This window comes from Acyrthosiphon pisum, chromosome A1 (assembly GCF_005508785.2).
Source record: "Acyrthosiphon pisum isolate AL4f chromosome A1, pea_aphid_22Mar2018_4r6ur, whole genome shotgun sequence".
Lineage (NCBI taxonomy): Eukaryota > Metazoa > Arthropoda > Insecta > Hemiptera > Aphididae > Acyrthosiphon > Acyrthosiphon pisum.
This window is the reverse complement of record NC_042494.1, coordinates 154,078,423-154,095,418: the sequence shown is the minus strand read 5'-3', so window position 1 is coordinate 154,095,418 and position 16,996 is coordinate 154,078,423.

The following is a 16,996-nucleotide window of genomic DNA, read 5'->3' as shown; positions in this document are numbered from 1 at the left end:
GCTTACGTTAAGAATAACCGCTCATTAAACATAAAATATCTCAAGCCGAAACCTTAACGAGAACAATAATATATTATAAAAAAACAGAGCGTGCCGTAAACGAGACCAATAACGACATCGAATGAGCGAAAATTTTCCCGAAAAAACGGTGTGAGTGCATTATGAGAGACTGTATGTGCATACAGACGACAAGTAAATTGCATCGTGGACTTCAGCTGTATGAAGATTCATCTGTTCGCGAGTAAGTAAACAATAATTATTCTAGTCGCTGCTCATTTGATGAATAATATAAACTGTGTACACGTGCGATACATAACAATTAATGCACAGAACGACAGAGGTTTTCGCGGTATACCTATATAATATATGAGGACACGGTGACGTGCGCATCATATTATTATAATATTAACGTGTCGCAGACAGCTGTAAAACTCTCGATGGAAAATTTATTGTTCGCGACGATTTTCACGTAGGCTCGTCACATATATTTTGTAAAACGGTTTGCACGCCGCCTTAACCCAGTTCAGCTATGCGCATTTGTCCCTGGACCGCTATTTTTGCGGTGACTGAAGTACCTATACCTAGGTATACGCTTAGGCACCTACTACAAAGGCGAAAAAGTAAATCGGATTGTTTGTTTTGCATATACAAAAAAAAAGAGGGCTGGTGACAGGTGAACTGCGAGCCTACTTATGTAAATCGTACCGGTTTATCGAATAGTTTCCGCTATAAAAGACATTCTCGGTTTTTGTTTTTTTTTTCTTTACAGCCCCGGCATGTTTGAGCCAATATAAATGTGATTTAAATTTGTAATGTGTATTTTCGTTCGAGGGACGTATAACAATATATGTAGTACTACGACCGATCTTTGAGATCAACTCCTATTATACTAGTCCGCGAACAATGCGTGCAGTGGCGTGCCCAAGAATTTTAAATGGGGTTTGGAGGGATTGTATTATAATTAATAATACATATTTAAATGAATTGTGGTAGTAGTACTACAGACACAAATAAGTGGATTTACGGGACAATGGGGGGGGGGAAGTCTTTAACCCCTAACCACTCGCTTCCAGGGCACGCCACTGAATGCGTGTTGCACACGGCCGGCCACTGCACGTGTTCGTCGTCATATATATTCCTTTGTAATTAAAAGAAGACGAATATTTTTCATTATATTCGTATTGTACAACTTACACCGTTTCAAAATAATACTAATTTCTCGTTATTATAATATTTTCAAAACGCTGTGTATAGAGACCCGACCATCCGGGTATTGATAAGAGACCTGACCATCCGGGTACATACTGCGCATGCGCCGGGACTTGTTATATTATATATTAACTTTTAAAAGTATTTTTGACTGAACATCCCCCGATTTGCTATGCAACACCTCCCCAAGTGGGTCACAGGGTTAAGAAAATTGCATTTTTGTTGCACTGAGTCACCGAGCGGGGTCACTCGCTCGTTGCGCTTGCTCGGACAATTAAAAACGAAAATATCCCCCGATTTGGTATGCAACACCTCCTCAAGTGGGTCACAGGGTTAAGAAATGTTGTATAGTATGTGCAGTTATAACACGTTTTGCGGCACTCGTCGCTGCGCTTATAGTAGTGCTTATCAATACCCGAATGCTCGGGTCTCTTTTCAATACCCGGATGGTCGGGTCTCTATACAATGTGTTTTCAAAAATATAACCGCTAAACCTCTATGCGCGATGATAATCGTATGGGGTCAAACCGCACTGCAATATCCGTGTATGATGCGTAAAACCCTGTAGCTTATTGAAAACTAATAACTAATAACACTATGATAACAGCAATATAATATAATTATCAGATGCTTTGCTAAATATAAGCGGCAATATACACTTATAACAATAATAATACTGATTAGGGCTCGGACTTAGTTGCAATAAATTAACTGAAATATTCGCTAGAGTATGCACTCGAAAATGTCAAAATAAGCACTATAATACATACCAGCCTTATACTAAAGCAGTGCATCGTAAAACTATCGCAAATGCTGCACAACCTAAAACGCCTTGAAAATGTATACCTAAAGGTGTGTCTCCACTGGATCTGGATTTGCCATTTTTGAATATCTATGCGTAATACAAAATTGCAATAACGGATGATAATATTGAGAATCAACTAGGTGTTTAAATCTAGTATTTTAAATTATCAGTGCTAATATTGCCAATGAAGACAAAAACAGCAATAACCATGGATATTTGGTGTTTTGATCACATTAAAATCATCAACGATTGAAATTTGGACGAGAGACATCAAACATAGTCAATGTGAAATGGGAATAATTGATAATTCTGTGCAAATTTTATTTAACATAATTTAAGTATAAAATGTATTCATTTATTTATTTGTTTATTTATTTATTTAACGCCAAACGGCAATTTATAGATACATTGTAATAATTAGTATATTAACAAGAAATGATAGTAATGAAATAATATACTTGGAAAATTAATTAATATATATAAATATAAATATAATAAAAGTAATAATTCTAGGTTTTATATTTAGTAAAACAATCACTTATTACTAAAATACTACATATAATAAGATATCGTAACATGATATAAGGAAGGAAATATATATTTGAATTAAAACTTGTACCGTAATAACATAAATGGCAAAAGAACATGTTAAGGAGATAAATTATGAAATTATAATTGCTTTATTAAACTTGAATGCAACACAAATAAGATTAAAATAATATATTTTATAATATTATTATCGTAGACAAATCGAAGCAATGCAATTTTTAATCCATTTAAATTGGTCACAGTAAATTAAAATACGTTAAGCCATTTATATACCTAATGACCTTACTTTTTGGTAAAAAAATAATTTAAAACGGATCGATGTTAATGAATGTATGAATAAACATATTGCTGTTGCCTGTTTGATGTTGTAATACATTTTGTTTTAAACAAAGTTATTGCAAGTGAACATAATACTTCAACCTAGCAGATAATCGTCGTATGAGTAATAAAATTTAAATACCGTGCGAGTTATTAACCACTTCTACTCGATTTCAAGGGGCTTAAACAATTTTATGATTATGTGATATTGTATTTTTTTTTTTTTTTTTAATATACAAACTTATAAAAACCAGCAAACGCTATAAAATTCTAGCTCCGAATTAATAATAATAATAATATATTTAAGGCGAGCCCTATAATATACTGTGTATAGCCCTATATACTTATATTATGTAAATCGTACCGGTTTATCGAAAAGTTTCCGCTATAAAAGATTTTCTTCTTTCTCTTTGTACAGCCCTGAAATGTTTGAGCCAATAAAAATGCGATTTAAATTTGTAATGTGTGTTTTCATTCGAGGGACGTACAATAATAATAATAATAATAATAATATAGTACTACGACCGATCTTCGAGATCAACTGTAGTAGTCATGTCCGTTCGAGAACAATGCACGTCGGACGCGGCCCACACATGTTCGTCATTCCTCTGTAATAAAACGAAGACAAATGTTCATATTATTTTCGTATGCGACTTACACTGACGTGTCGTTTTAAAATAACTAATTTCTCATTGTTATAATATTTTAGATTCATTCTCAGCGCAGCGATGGATGTATTGATTTAAAAATGTTCTAATTTTTATTTAAGAACTACTGTCCGTAAACAATTTTTTGCTTTGTCAAAAAACTTGAAAATTTAACACAATGTTCCTCATAGGTTTACTTTGTTTTCACCGAGAACAACGGTTTTAGTTATTTAATAATATTATTCGCGGGTACTTGAAACTTTTAATGTATATTATTATATTTTATACATACAAAGCCATTTTCAAAGGCAATTTTTTCGTCGAAAATTAATTTGACCTACTGCGTAAGTACTAAAATATACTAATGCCTAATAGTAAAATAAATTATTGCTTCAATCGCAATAATATCACAAACCTATACTTAGTATTTAGTAATATAGGCTGACAGATGGTTTTCGCTCGGAATCTTTTTTCGTACACAATGATTTTATATCATTGAATAAAAATTCGACTCATCCATTACAGTGACTCATTTAGACAACTAATACACAGCAAAGCGTTACCCGTTTGCCCGATTTTTAAAAATAAAACTACTAAACGCGATATTCAAATGGGGTCAAACCGCAAGACGAAATCCCCGAGTATAATGCGGAACCCTGTTGTACTTTATCGAAAACTAATAACAGTAATATAATAATATATTTTAAGATGCTTTGCTGGAATACCAATACGAGCTCCGATACCCTTATAATAATAATAATAATAATAATAATAACAATATATTTTGAGCAGTCGACCTAAATTAATTATGTAAAGCATCTACCGCTAAGTAGTGAGCGCGTTATATTAGATGGAATAATTTGAAACAGTAATTGGCATGAAACGTAATAATAACGTGTTCCAATGCTAACATGTAGAATAAAAATTGTATATTATTATTAATAGGACGTCGAAGTCTTAATACAATTAAAGTAATATATTATCATTCGAATTGGTCCAAAATGCACTGGGTAAGTGAGCTTGTCAATATTAATGATAATAAAGTCAAAGATTTTAATCAAGAAAAATGTATAATATAACAATTTGTTTCAAATAATATTATGCTTAAACGACTAATTATTATATTATAAACGCTCTCTCAGTTAGCACTAGCTAATAACTAACAACGATATAATATGTATGCCATATAATATTATGTTATATAACTCATAATATAATAATTTATTAAACTATATTTTAGTTAGTTTTTAATTACTTCCTCAATTAAATAATTTGCATAAGCGTTTTTAAACATTACTGAAGATATGATCACCGTATTATCTTCTATTACCTTAACAACCCATTACTATTAAGTCGAAAAATCAAACGATTAAAAAACTCACTGTTATATTAAACACCTAACTAACCTAGGATTAGTAGAATTTAATTTGGCCATAGATGGTTTACTCAGGAGTTTCTACTTAAAAAGCATTAGTAAGCAAAATATCTTACCGAGCTTAAGACAAATTACTACCTATTGTTCGTTTTTAATGTTTTCAGGATAAACCATTGTCAATACAGATATATCGTAACTTGTAATTATTATATTTTTCAGGGAAACATTGAAAGAATTATATTGTTGTAGCGATTTATAATAATCATGAAAAAAAAATGTACTTTAGTTAAGTGTATTTGCATAAAACCAAACAGTGTTACGTCAACACTATTAACATAAAATAGAAGGTTTTTAAACCCTTTACATTTCAGATTCTAAAGGCGCCGATCAAGACCAACAATCTCAATAAATTTAATTTAATGCCATGAAATATTGCGAATTAAACATTATATGATATGAAGTAAAATATGTGATTATGAATTTGCAAACAAACAAAATATAATTTCTAAATAATGGTTTTGGTTAGTTATTATAATACCACAATTGTATCAAATACATCGCCAGGTAAAATGTCATATAAAATAAATAATAATTATTACCTACCAATCAAATATTTTAAACATCGGTTTAAAGTAATTCGAAATTTACAATATTATAGTGTGTGAAAAGGTTGTTTTATATTTAAAAGTGATAAATATAACCCTAATTATTTAGACCAACATTTATAATACAGTTATAACTTTTTTTTGTACTTGTAATTTATTTTATTTGTTTATGATTTTTTTGTTTACATTAGTATCCAATAAATAAAATGCATTCAATAAAGATCGCTTTCAAATAAAATGAATAAAATAAAGACGCATATAATATTAGGAAAATATTATACTTGATCAATGCATATAAATACCCATTTTACTCAAGTCTTGAATAAACACAATTATTCAGGTATTTTTTTTTTTTAATATAATGAAATCGTCAATTTGATAAAATGTTTTTATGATATTATATTGATGTAAGTACCGACCTACATAATAATATTATATAATACGATACAATAATGTGCTTTATTAGTTTATTACTTATGAGTTACCTACGGTTATATCGGTCAATATTTTTTTTTTGCAGACTTTTCAAGTTATATGCTGTAAATTACCTTAATATATTTATTTTTCAGTGTTATTGACTATTTTAATAAAAATCTTGTTACCTACCTACATTAGCAGGGTAGGTACGAACAAATTGGAGTTAAATTTTCCATTAATTATCATTTAACGTGTATTTTAATGTGTCTAAAGGAGTTTCATTCAATAATAAGAAACATATCATTAAAAGACTAATAATGTTTTGTTATTTTCTAAAATTTGTGATAAAAAAATTTTTTTTTTTTATCAAAAAGTTGGAAATCTGGAGATAGAGAAAACATCGTGATACATAAATAACAATAATATTATTTAGGTACCTACTCACTACTATCTGTTAGTACAAACTACTTGTTAAAACTTGTTTGAACTTGTGATAAATCTTATATAATAATATTATACTCCATATTTCCGTTACTATATTCAACATAATATAAAATCAATATAATACGAAGCGTGTGAATTTTCAAGGTACGTTTTTTTAATCCAATGTTTTCTATCTCAAATATTTATTATTGGAATAACTTTATTATATTTTATACTTTGTTTCATTCGTTCTCAGACTTTCAATTCGGTGATTTTTTTTTTCCCAAGAATTAGCGATTAAACTATATCATCTATCATTTTCGTCGAAAAATATATTTTACGATACAGAAGAGTTCATTGTAAAATATTCGTCATCACGCTTTTATTTCCCAACATTATTAATAGCAGTTGTTCCATAACTTTATTTTCAGAAATAATTTATTCATATATTTTGAAACACTATACTTTTTAATATCAGTTGTAAATCGATACAAAACTATTTGTTTTGTTCTTGTGCATTTGGTATTTGAATACGATTCCATAGTTTAGGACTGACCGAATCCGAGCGAAATGTGACGATTTTTGGCACCACACTACAACGTTTTAATATAATATGTAAAAAAAAAGAAAGGCTTTGACGTTTATATAAACGAAATTGATATTAAACGCAATGTTTCAAATGGTACAAATAGTAGCAAAAAATGAAATGAAATATTTTTCAAAAATTCTACACATGGATATAACATCATAATATGCACTTCGTATAATATGACATTCTTTTATTAATTTTCTATGGATATTTCAGTGATTGAACTTAGAAAAAGGCGTCCGATTTATGTGATCCAAAATATTAACTTATCGAGCTTATCTAATAGTTATGGCTTTTGCGAATAGTTTCAAAACGGAAAGTAAAAGTAATGAATACTAGTTAAAGTGGTGCTAATAAATGATAATAATTAACAGTATATAATATTAAGTTTTTTAATATGCATTTCAAAATCCCACACAAATATTAAATACCAAGAATCTTCACATATATTATTATGGCGGCATCGTTTATTACAACACTTTCCGTTAAAAACTTTTTGGCATCCCAACTTCATGGTTCATACATAATTTGAAGTTTCATTTAATGATTATGATAAAACTCGGTATAATTCTGATTAATAGCTTCCTATAGATTTTTAAACGATGACAAATAATTGTCAAATTTACTTTGGACTATAATTTACTGTGTTACATATTTTGTTCATTAGGTAGGTACATCGTACATCTATTATACCATAATATACGCTTCTATGCTTCAAAGGATAGCTTAACATTTTAAATTATTTAGAAGCCATAAGCACACACATTCAGGCGAAAACCTACAGTTTTGTACCAAGTTTTATATTTAAAAATAAATTTGCTTAAAAGTTCAATTTTAGCAACGTTTCTCGAGTTCATAGCATTTTTTTTTTTAATTAATAAAAATACGAAACCAATACAATGACACAATTAAGAATAGTACGATGGAAATTTAATATGTTTCATATAAATAAATTATGATATCATAGAATAATATTTTGATCATATTTTATACAGTATCTATATATATATTAATATATTTTATATTATATGTGCTCAATACTTAGGAGTATAGTAAAAACTATTATACATGATTATTATCTTTTTTCGTGACATTCAAAATTTGTGTAATAAATTAACTACACGCGTAACACATCACATGAGTAAAATAGCAAATGTATTAGAAAAAAAAGAATTCACAGTAAAATATCATAAAGCTTGCAAAAATAAAACGTATCTTATTTTATTTTTAATCAAGTAATAGACGTTCTTCAAAAATTATATAGCATGTATTTTGACAGTAATTTGACACGTGACACTGGTTTTTTAATACATTCTCGTGGAAAATCATAAGGGTCATATTTATATGAATCATATTATATTCAAATATGAAACTTGACATTTTAAATGAGTAGGTTTGTAGATTGTAAATTTGTAACGGTGACATAGTACTGGAAAACCTCCTTAATTGTTCGTTTACAATTATTACATGTTACAATATTATAATTTAATCGAAAAAAAGTCAGTGGTAAATTTTCGAAAAGATTGCGATGGTTCATTGTACATACTAAATATTTCGATACTTTTTTTTACTAATTTTGGGTGGAAAAATATTACAAATTATATTATTTCAATGTTCAACACTGAGAAAAAGTATTGAGATTCACTTTTTATATAATATTTCATTATAGGTTATTAACTTATTGTAAATAACTTATTAATAATCTTATACTTACTATGGTTTCGACGGTTTTTAAATAAGATTTGCTACTTTTTAAATTGTTTTTAAAAATTTGTTTTAAACTCAAAGAAATATTATACTTTACGAAAAACATACATTTATATTTTTTACTTGTAAATGTATTTATACCACACATATTCAGCGACTAAATAAAAGGGAAAAAACGCGACCTTAATGTAAGTTTTGTAAAGTTTCTGAGTTATAAAGTTATATATTATTCAAGAGAGAAATATATAAGACATCTTACAAATCACGTACCAAATATATCTTTTGCTCAAATTTAAGAATTTTAAAGTAATAGTAAAAAATGATTTTTTTTTCATCAATTGCAAACTAAAGATATTTTATTTAAAAAATAAACTAATAAACTCAATAATATTATTTTGGTACATTTTCCTATTTCAAGTTACGTGTTTTATTTTATTCACATTGTATTATTGAGTATAATATATATATATATATATATATATATTTAATTTATTTATTAATGTTTTAAACTAGATGTTACGTCATGTTCTTACAACTTACAAGTTTGATATATGTAAAAAAATAAAATATGAGTAATTATTAAATCGGATAAAGGTCGGGATAATATTTTTAAAGGCTGCAATAATAATGCATACTGTATATCTTTTATTAGCTTACTTACAGCAAGGTTGAATATTGGATTTAAGCCGTAAATATTTAAAGAATACTTTTAATTATTATACATAAGTACATAACCTAATAGTGAGGTTGTGGTAGTGGTTTACACATAATATATATAACATGATATATTTTTTGATGCACATTTTAAAATTATGGAATCAAAAATATGACAAGATTCGAGCATAAAAGTTTTGTTTCAACGATTTTAGCTTAAGAAAACAAACACAAACTTGCCAAAAATTATAATTTCGTAATCCTTTCAAAGTGCTGAATGAAACTTTACATACATAATATATTAATATACACGCATATACGACATTTTACACACATTAAATTATTCTCTATTACAATATTATGGTAAATCATCAGGAACAACGATTTTAATAATATTGAGCAATTGCAATAATTGGAGTTACAATTTAGTGGCTTTAATATAACTTGTAATCTTTCTAATAATGATTCGCACCAAACAGTTGTTGTATGCACTATAAATGATATAAATAAATATTATATAATATGTATACTTAATAATACATGTTGAAAAACTATACTTAAATATTATTACCAGTAGTTACGTTAATTGTAATCGTTCCACGATTTAAAAAACCTGTTAACAATTTTAAATTTAAATTATATTTATCGTCGTACAATGATTGGTTCTTCTGAACATTTTATGACAGTAAAAAAAATCTGAAAGTTTAATATACCAGCGCTGCTAATTATTATAAAAATATTAAGCACGAACTGTTGTAAAATATGATCATTTTTTAATTTTTTATTTATGAAAAGAAAAAAATTCACAAACACCATTTTCAAACAACATGACTATTTTTAACAAAATCCATACTATTTTTGGTGACTATTATGTTTGTAACTTTAATCAGGTTTTTTTTTTTTAATCCAACTCCCATATTTCGATTATATTTTGTTTCGAGAAGTTATCGTACCGTGTTTTCAAACAATTTCAAGTACTTATGATACTCGATGAACGTTTAATACTAGAATGTGCAATATTAGCGTATTACAATAATGTACTGAAACCACAACTAGTAAGTAACTAAGAGAAATCCATATTCACGTGTATTAAATAATATAGAATTTGTTAATTATTATTAGTAGTTCACATAAATATGGGTTCGTATAATTTACGAGGTAGATCAACTATAACGCCTTAAAAAATATATTAACATATTATTTTATGATTATACCTTATACAAGAATAAAATTATTATTTATAACAGTGATTGTTATTACAGTATTGTTTATAATTAATAGATATATTGTCACTGATTACTGAAAATTAAATTTAAATAGAATAATAATATCCGTCATGAAAATACAATCATGGAATTTTTTTTATAGTTGATCTGATAGGAATCGGTAATGATATGATAGACAATAAAAAAATATTATTAAAAATTCGTTTGAAACTTTTTATGGGGAATTTGTTTTTACTTATCATATTATTTTACGTCAGTTGTTTAATAAATGTGGAGTTCTGAAAATTGGGAAATATATTTGTTGGTCTTATTAAAAACAAATACTAAATTTGCACAGAAATATATTACATATATTAGCATACTAAACATTGAGCTAATATTATGATCAATGTTTAACATATTTTATTTTTATTATAAAATAATATTACAACGATAGAATGAAATAATATACTCTGGTTTTAATTACTTTCAATTAAATATTAAGGATATCACTTGACTAATGTATTCTGCGTTGAATAGAAGGGTTGTTCGGAATAGTATCGAAAACAAGATTAGAGATTAAGAGATTTAAACTTTCCCTCGGGACATTATCCATATGAGATATTTAGATACGAAATAATAATTAATGAGTATTCTAAAACACACAACAGTAGAAAATCGACCATAATTATAAATTACGAATATAAATTGATCAATACTTTCAAGTATTTATGGCTAAAAAAATCAGGCGAGCTTATATTATTGTATTTTAAAGTTTAATTTCATAAGTTTTCAGAGCAGAGTGGTGAAACTATCCGTCAGCAAATCATGATGGGATAGCTTTCGTGAGTGACTTCAAAGCTTGCAGTAGTAAAATAACTCACTCACAGAGCATCAGTTATAAACTGTTAAAAATACATTCACATCGGAATCAAATAATGAAAGTTTATGTCACCATTTGGTTGGTTTGTCCTATATTGTTGTTAGTTGTTTGTAGTTAGTTGTATGTATAGTTAGTTGTTCGATGATATGGCGTACGCCTTGTAAGACGTACATCGTTCCTGGTTGAATCTACATTATAATATAGCCTATAGGTATATTGTAAAAACAATACAATGACATGTCAGTGTAATTATTCGGATCAGGAGATGCGCGTTATGTAAGTCTCTAATTGACATTATTATGAGGCTTCTAAAATGTGATGAAATTAATTTTTTTTAAATAGTTCATATTGATGAAAGATAAAAAAAACAAATTTTAATTAAAAATTTTAGTAGAAAATACAGTAAACACCTCTATTTAGTTAAGTGTTTAATGAAAAATACTATGGAAATATTTCTTACATACCTAGTACATTATACAAATTACATAATAATAATCTATCTTATCTATACATATATAATATCTTCTTTCTATCAGGAATTAAATATTGGTAATCACTAATCATGTATGAGATTAGTATGACCATCTAGTGATGATTGTATGAAGTATAACAAAAAAACACAGTTTAAAAAAATTAAAAAATATATTTTTCAATATTACAAGAAGGGTGAAAGTTTCAAGTTTAAGAGTAAAAAAAAAACGGCTCTGAAAGTTCTGATATAATTGTATAGCTAAGTCTTTGAACTATAGATATCATTTATGTTAAAATAGTCTGCTAAATAGTTGAACTTAGCTTGGCGACTTTAAAACACTTGATTAGTAATACACTGTCTATTTAAATTATAGTGGACTATATAGTATTTTAAATTTTTTAACTTATCGCCAAACTACGTTTAATTATTTAGCAGACTATTTTAACATACACTACCTATATCTATAGTTCAAAGACTTAGCAATAAAATTATATCACAACTTTTAAGAGCGTTGTTTTTATAATTAGCGTTTTTTGTTCACCGAGTGAGTTGGTGGAGTGTTTTGGTATTGATATCAATAATTTTTTATTGATACCTTATTTTATTTCAGAAATATATTGATTTTACAATGATCTTTTTTTTTCTTTTTTTTTTAAATTATTTTATAAAAGAAGTCTATATGTTTATAAATGGTGGCCATTGGTTGCAGATTATAATAGCTATAATATAAATTAGTTTTCTTTTTGTATATTGGTTACCACTGGTGTCGGATAGTAGATTGTAATGCGAGCCGCGGGGAATATTACCTAATAAAACGTGTTGAAAATATTCTACAACAATTTCTAGTTAAATTGGCTATAACTCTATTCATATTTTTCAAAATGATATGAAAAATATAGCATGCACTTCTACGCACAATTTGTAATATTAGATGATTATATTAATTCAAACTTCATTATTTAACTACCTACAAATTTGGTATGCTTTCTTAGGAAATTTTTTCGCGTGTGTCTTGCCTATGTGTGCATTTTAAGGCGCTTATACTTAGCACGATCCTGCTGGGTCGTTGGATATTGAGTTACAAGATTATTATTTTTTTTTTCTTTTAACATTTATTTGAAACTAAACAATATTTACATATTTTTAATAATAAGCTTAATAATGATAGAAGAAGATTTAACAGAATAGATTGATAGGAGAACGATTCACGACATTCCTGCAGTGCATAAGATTACAATTTGTGGACTATCATATTTTGGACATTTTTTTTCATTCTTTTTTCAAATTCAATTTGAACGTTGAAAATACATTATTAATTAAACAGGTAATGACTGACATTGTGGCTGTACGGTTTATGATCAATGTGAATAAATTGATTTTAATTACAGATGGATGTAGAAATTACGGTAATACAACAAAGGATAATTAATTGTGGGCGTATATAGGTATATATCGAATTTGGTGTTGCATAAATATCAAATCAATACATTTAATAATTATTAGTAATTTAATTATATCGTTTAAACTCTTTTATTTTTGAAACAATAAACATCATGTATTTTAATTGTGTAAAATTAAAAATGTTTTGCATTTTTCCTGCAATAATAGAATATTAGAGTAAAAAAAAAAAAATGTAGTTAGTTTATTGAAAATATCTACATAGAACATTATTTTGTCGACTGCATACATGACGTTATTTAGCATATATTCAGTTCTACCCTCTAGCGTTTATATTTTAATATTTATGGAACGTAAAAATTGAAAATACCTGTGCATTATATCAACGAAAATTTTATTTTATACCCTTCAATGTGTACATTATTATATTTAAGCACTCTAAGTCTGCTATATTATGTATTTTTTTTTTTTTTTTAGTCACTTTTTTCAATAATGATAATAAACCGCACAGTATTACAACTCTCATATTACCTATAAAAATATTTAAAATTATTCACCAAGTGCATATATTAAATGATATTACATTAAATATATTCCGAAATGCTCTAATATGCTACAATGCGAAATAAAAGAAATGATATGGAAAAATCTTTACATACCTACAACTCTTTTTATATATTTTTTGAATTTAAAAACGATGACAAACTAGACAATACGGTTTTAAATTATGACCATTAAACCATCAGTTGTGGTTCAAAATAAATATCTAACAATTTGGTAACGTAGTAATAGTTATGTTCTCAGTGAACAGGTTAGTAAAGTTGGTCATAAGACGGAACAGAAACCCCAACGCTATAGTATCGCGAATGAAAAAAAATTAAATTTTGACAAAATTATTGGTCATACCAGACATGAATTCTTGATCGCAAAATCGACTCTACTTATATTAATGTTAATCCTACGACACTAGACACCACTCCAACAATCAAAGAGAGGAATTCGAAATAAGTCAAATTGTTGCCGAAAGTTTAGGTTTAGATCTGGAGAATCAAAGCAATACCATGCAGTTCTTCGAACAAATTCAAATACTGGATATAAACTATATAGATGACTACAATATATTGTATTATTACATTTTCATTATTATTATTATGCCATACAAACAACTAATCGTATTGTAAATAACATTTAAATTTCCATAGACATAATATCTATATTATGTCCATGCAAATACCCAACAGTGTTGGGAATTAACTAGATGAATTATCTAGATAAGATTTTTTGAAATAAATTATCTTCTTAAGTATCTAGTTTATCTATGTTACGATTTATCTAATGTTTATCTTAGATAAAAAATGGGCTTATCTAGATAAATATTTATAGTGCCCCTACAAAATTATAAAACCAATGTTACTAAAATTCTAATATAGTATAAATTATTAATAAAATTAGAAGAATATATTTCTTGTTTTTTATTGCCAACGACAGTATTACGAGAACCTGCATGCGGGCTTGCACTATACATCGTTCTTTACTAGCCATAATGAGCATATTAAAATTAATTAGGTATAGGTAGGTTTATTTCCCCATCCATTTTAAAAATAAATTTAAATTAACTTCGTAGAACTGTATTTCAAAGCCTCAATCTGTTGTTATTATAAATATTATGTCATTATATTGATATAAATCTAATATTACAAAAATACTAAAAAAACAATAAAAATAAGTGTAAAAAATTATATTTATCTAGAAATTTATCTAGATAAAAGTATTGTTGTATTTATCTTTATTTTTATCTAGATAACATATTGTTAAAATTATCTTATCTTATCTAGATCATTTTTTAGTTATCTTTTCTATTACTATTATTATTATTATCTTTTAAAATAAACTAAAATGTGAAAAATCAGTAAAACAATAATATTTTGTTAGCTATTCGTGATGAATTAAAATTAATAATACTATTTGCACATTGTATATTACTATAAATTTACAAGCATAATGTCGAAAACAATTTATTTTTGAAAATTTGAAATGAGAATTATTTATAAATATTTTATGCATATTATTATTTTATTGATCTCAAAAGTTTTAGCAACTACTGTAAACACAAGTTGTGCTTCGAAATATGAAAATCTATGCGATGGCCATGAAGAGACTATACTACGCGCATAACACACAATACACAAATCAAAGTTATTCCAATGGGTTTCTAACGATTATAGGTTTCGCAATAAAACAAATGCACGAGTTCTTTGTTCGACCATTTAATGGCAAACGCTTGTTTTTTATTACCTTCAGATATAGTCTCTTTTTCAATACAATATTTAGAATGCGCAAGGTATGACATTTTAAAACTATTGCCGTTCAAATAGATGTATCTTTATAATATCGTTTCCCTCGCCATTGTGTTATTTTTTAGTTCAACTCGCCGAATAATGTTACGAAAATGCGAATAATTCGACGGTATAAAAATATAGTATAAATGCTCTGGTTCTATTTCGAAATATCGAATACCTACGTACCAATATTCTATGTATAAATGCGTACAGTAAAATGCAGAGCTGACAAAATATTGTATTGAAAACAATAATAAACAAGACTATATCAACTAACGACGATGATCTTGTAAACCGTTTCGAAAACTTAATTCAATTATTTTGGTTTTTATTTATTATAATAAGTTCCTAGGTAATTGCGTATTTGTTAACGCCCCCGTTAGGCGCAGTAGAGCGCACGAAACAGTTATTCAATTCAAGTTTAACTTAAGAACGGGTGTCACAATAATAATATTATATAACTACTTATATCATATCGATTTTGTAAAAATTTTTCTTCGACAGTATTATTAGCTCATGTTATTACACAATATATATTAAACAAAATTTTCCTAAGATATTTAATAATTATTAACTTGATACTATTTTAGTATTTAATTAAATCTAGGTACATAATAAATGTATCAAAGTACAGTAGAAGCCGCTTATTAGAAACACTTTGGGACCAAAGTGAAATGTGTCAATTAACCGATTGTTTCTAATAAGCGATTCGTTAGATATAATATACGGGCGATCCGTCCTGGTACATTTTGTTTCAATAACGTGATTGTATCAATAATCCGTGTTTCTAATAAGCGGCTTCTACTGTACTTGGGTATCAGTGTTGGGAATAGATAACTAAAAAATGATTTAGATAAGATAATTTTAACAAAATGTTATCTAGATAAAAATAAAGATAACATTTCTTGTAATTAAATACAACAATACTTTTATCTAGATAAATTTCTAGATAAATACCTTTTTTTTTACACTTATTTTTATTGTTTTTTAGTATTTTTGTAATATTAGATTTATATTAATATAATGACATAATATTTATAATATCAACGGATTGAACCTTTGAAATACAGTTCTACGAAGTTAATTTTAATATGCTCATTATGGCTAGTAGAGGACGATGTATAGTGCAAGCCCGCATGCAGGTTCTCGTAATACCTACTGTTGTTGGAAATAAAAACAAGAAATATATTCTTCTAATTTTATTAATAATTTATACTATATTAGAATTTTAGTAACATTGGTTTTATAATTTTGTAGGGGCACTATAATATTTATCTAGATAAGCCCATTTTTTATCTAAGATAAACATTAGATAAATCGTAACATAGATAAACTAGATACTTAAGAAGATAATTTATTTCAAAAAATCTTATCTAGATAATTCATCTAGTTAATTCCCAA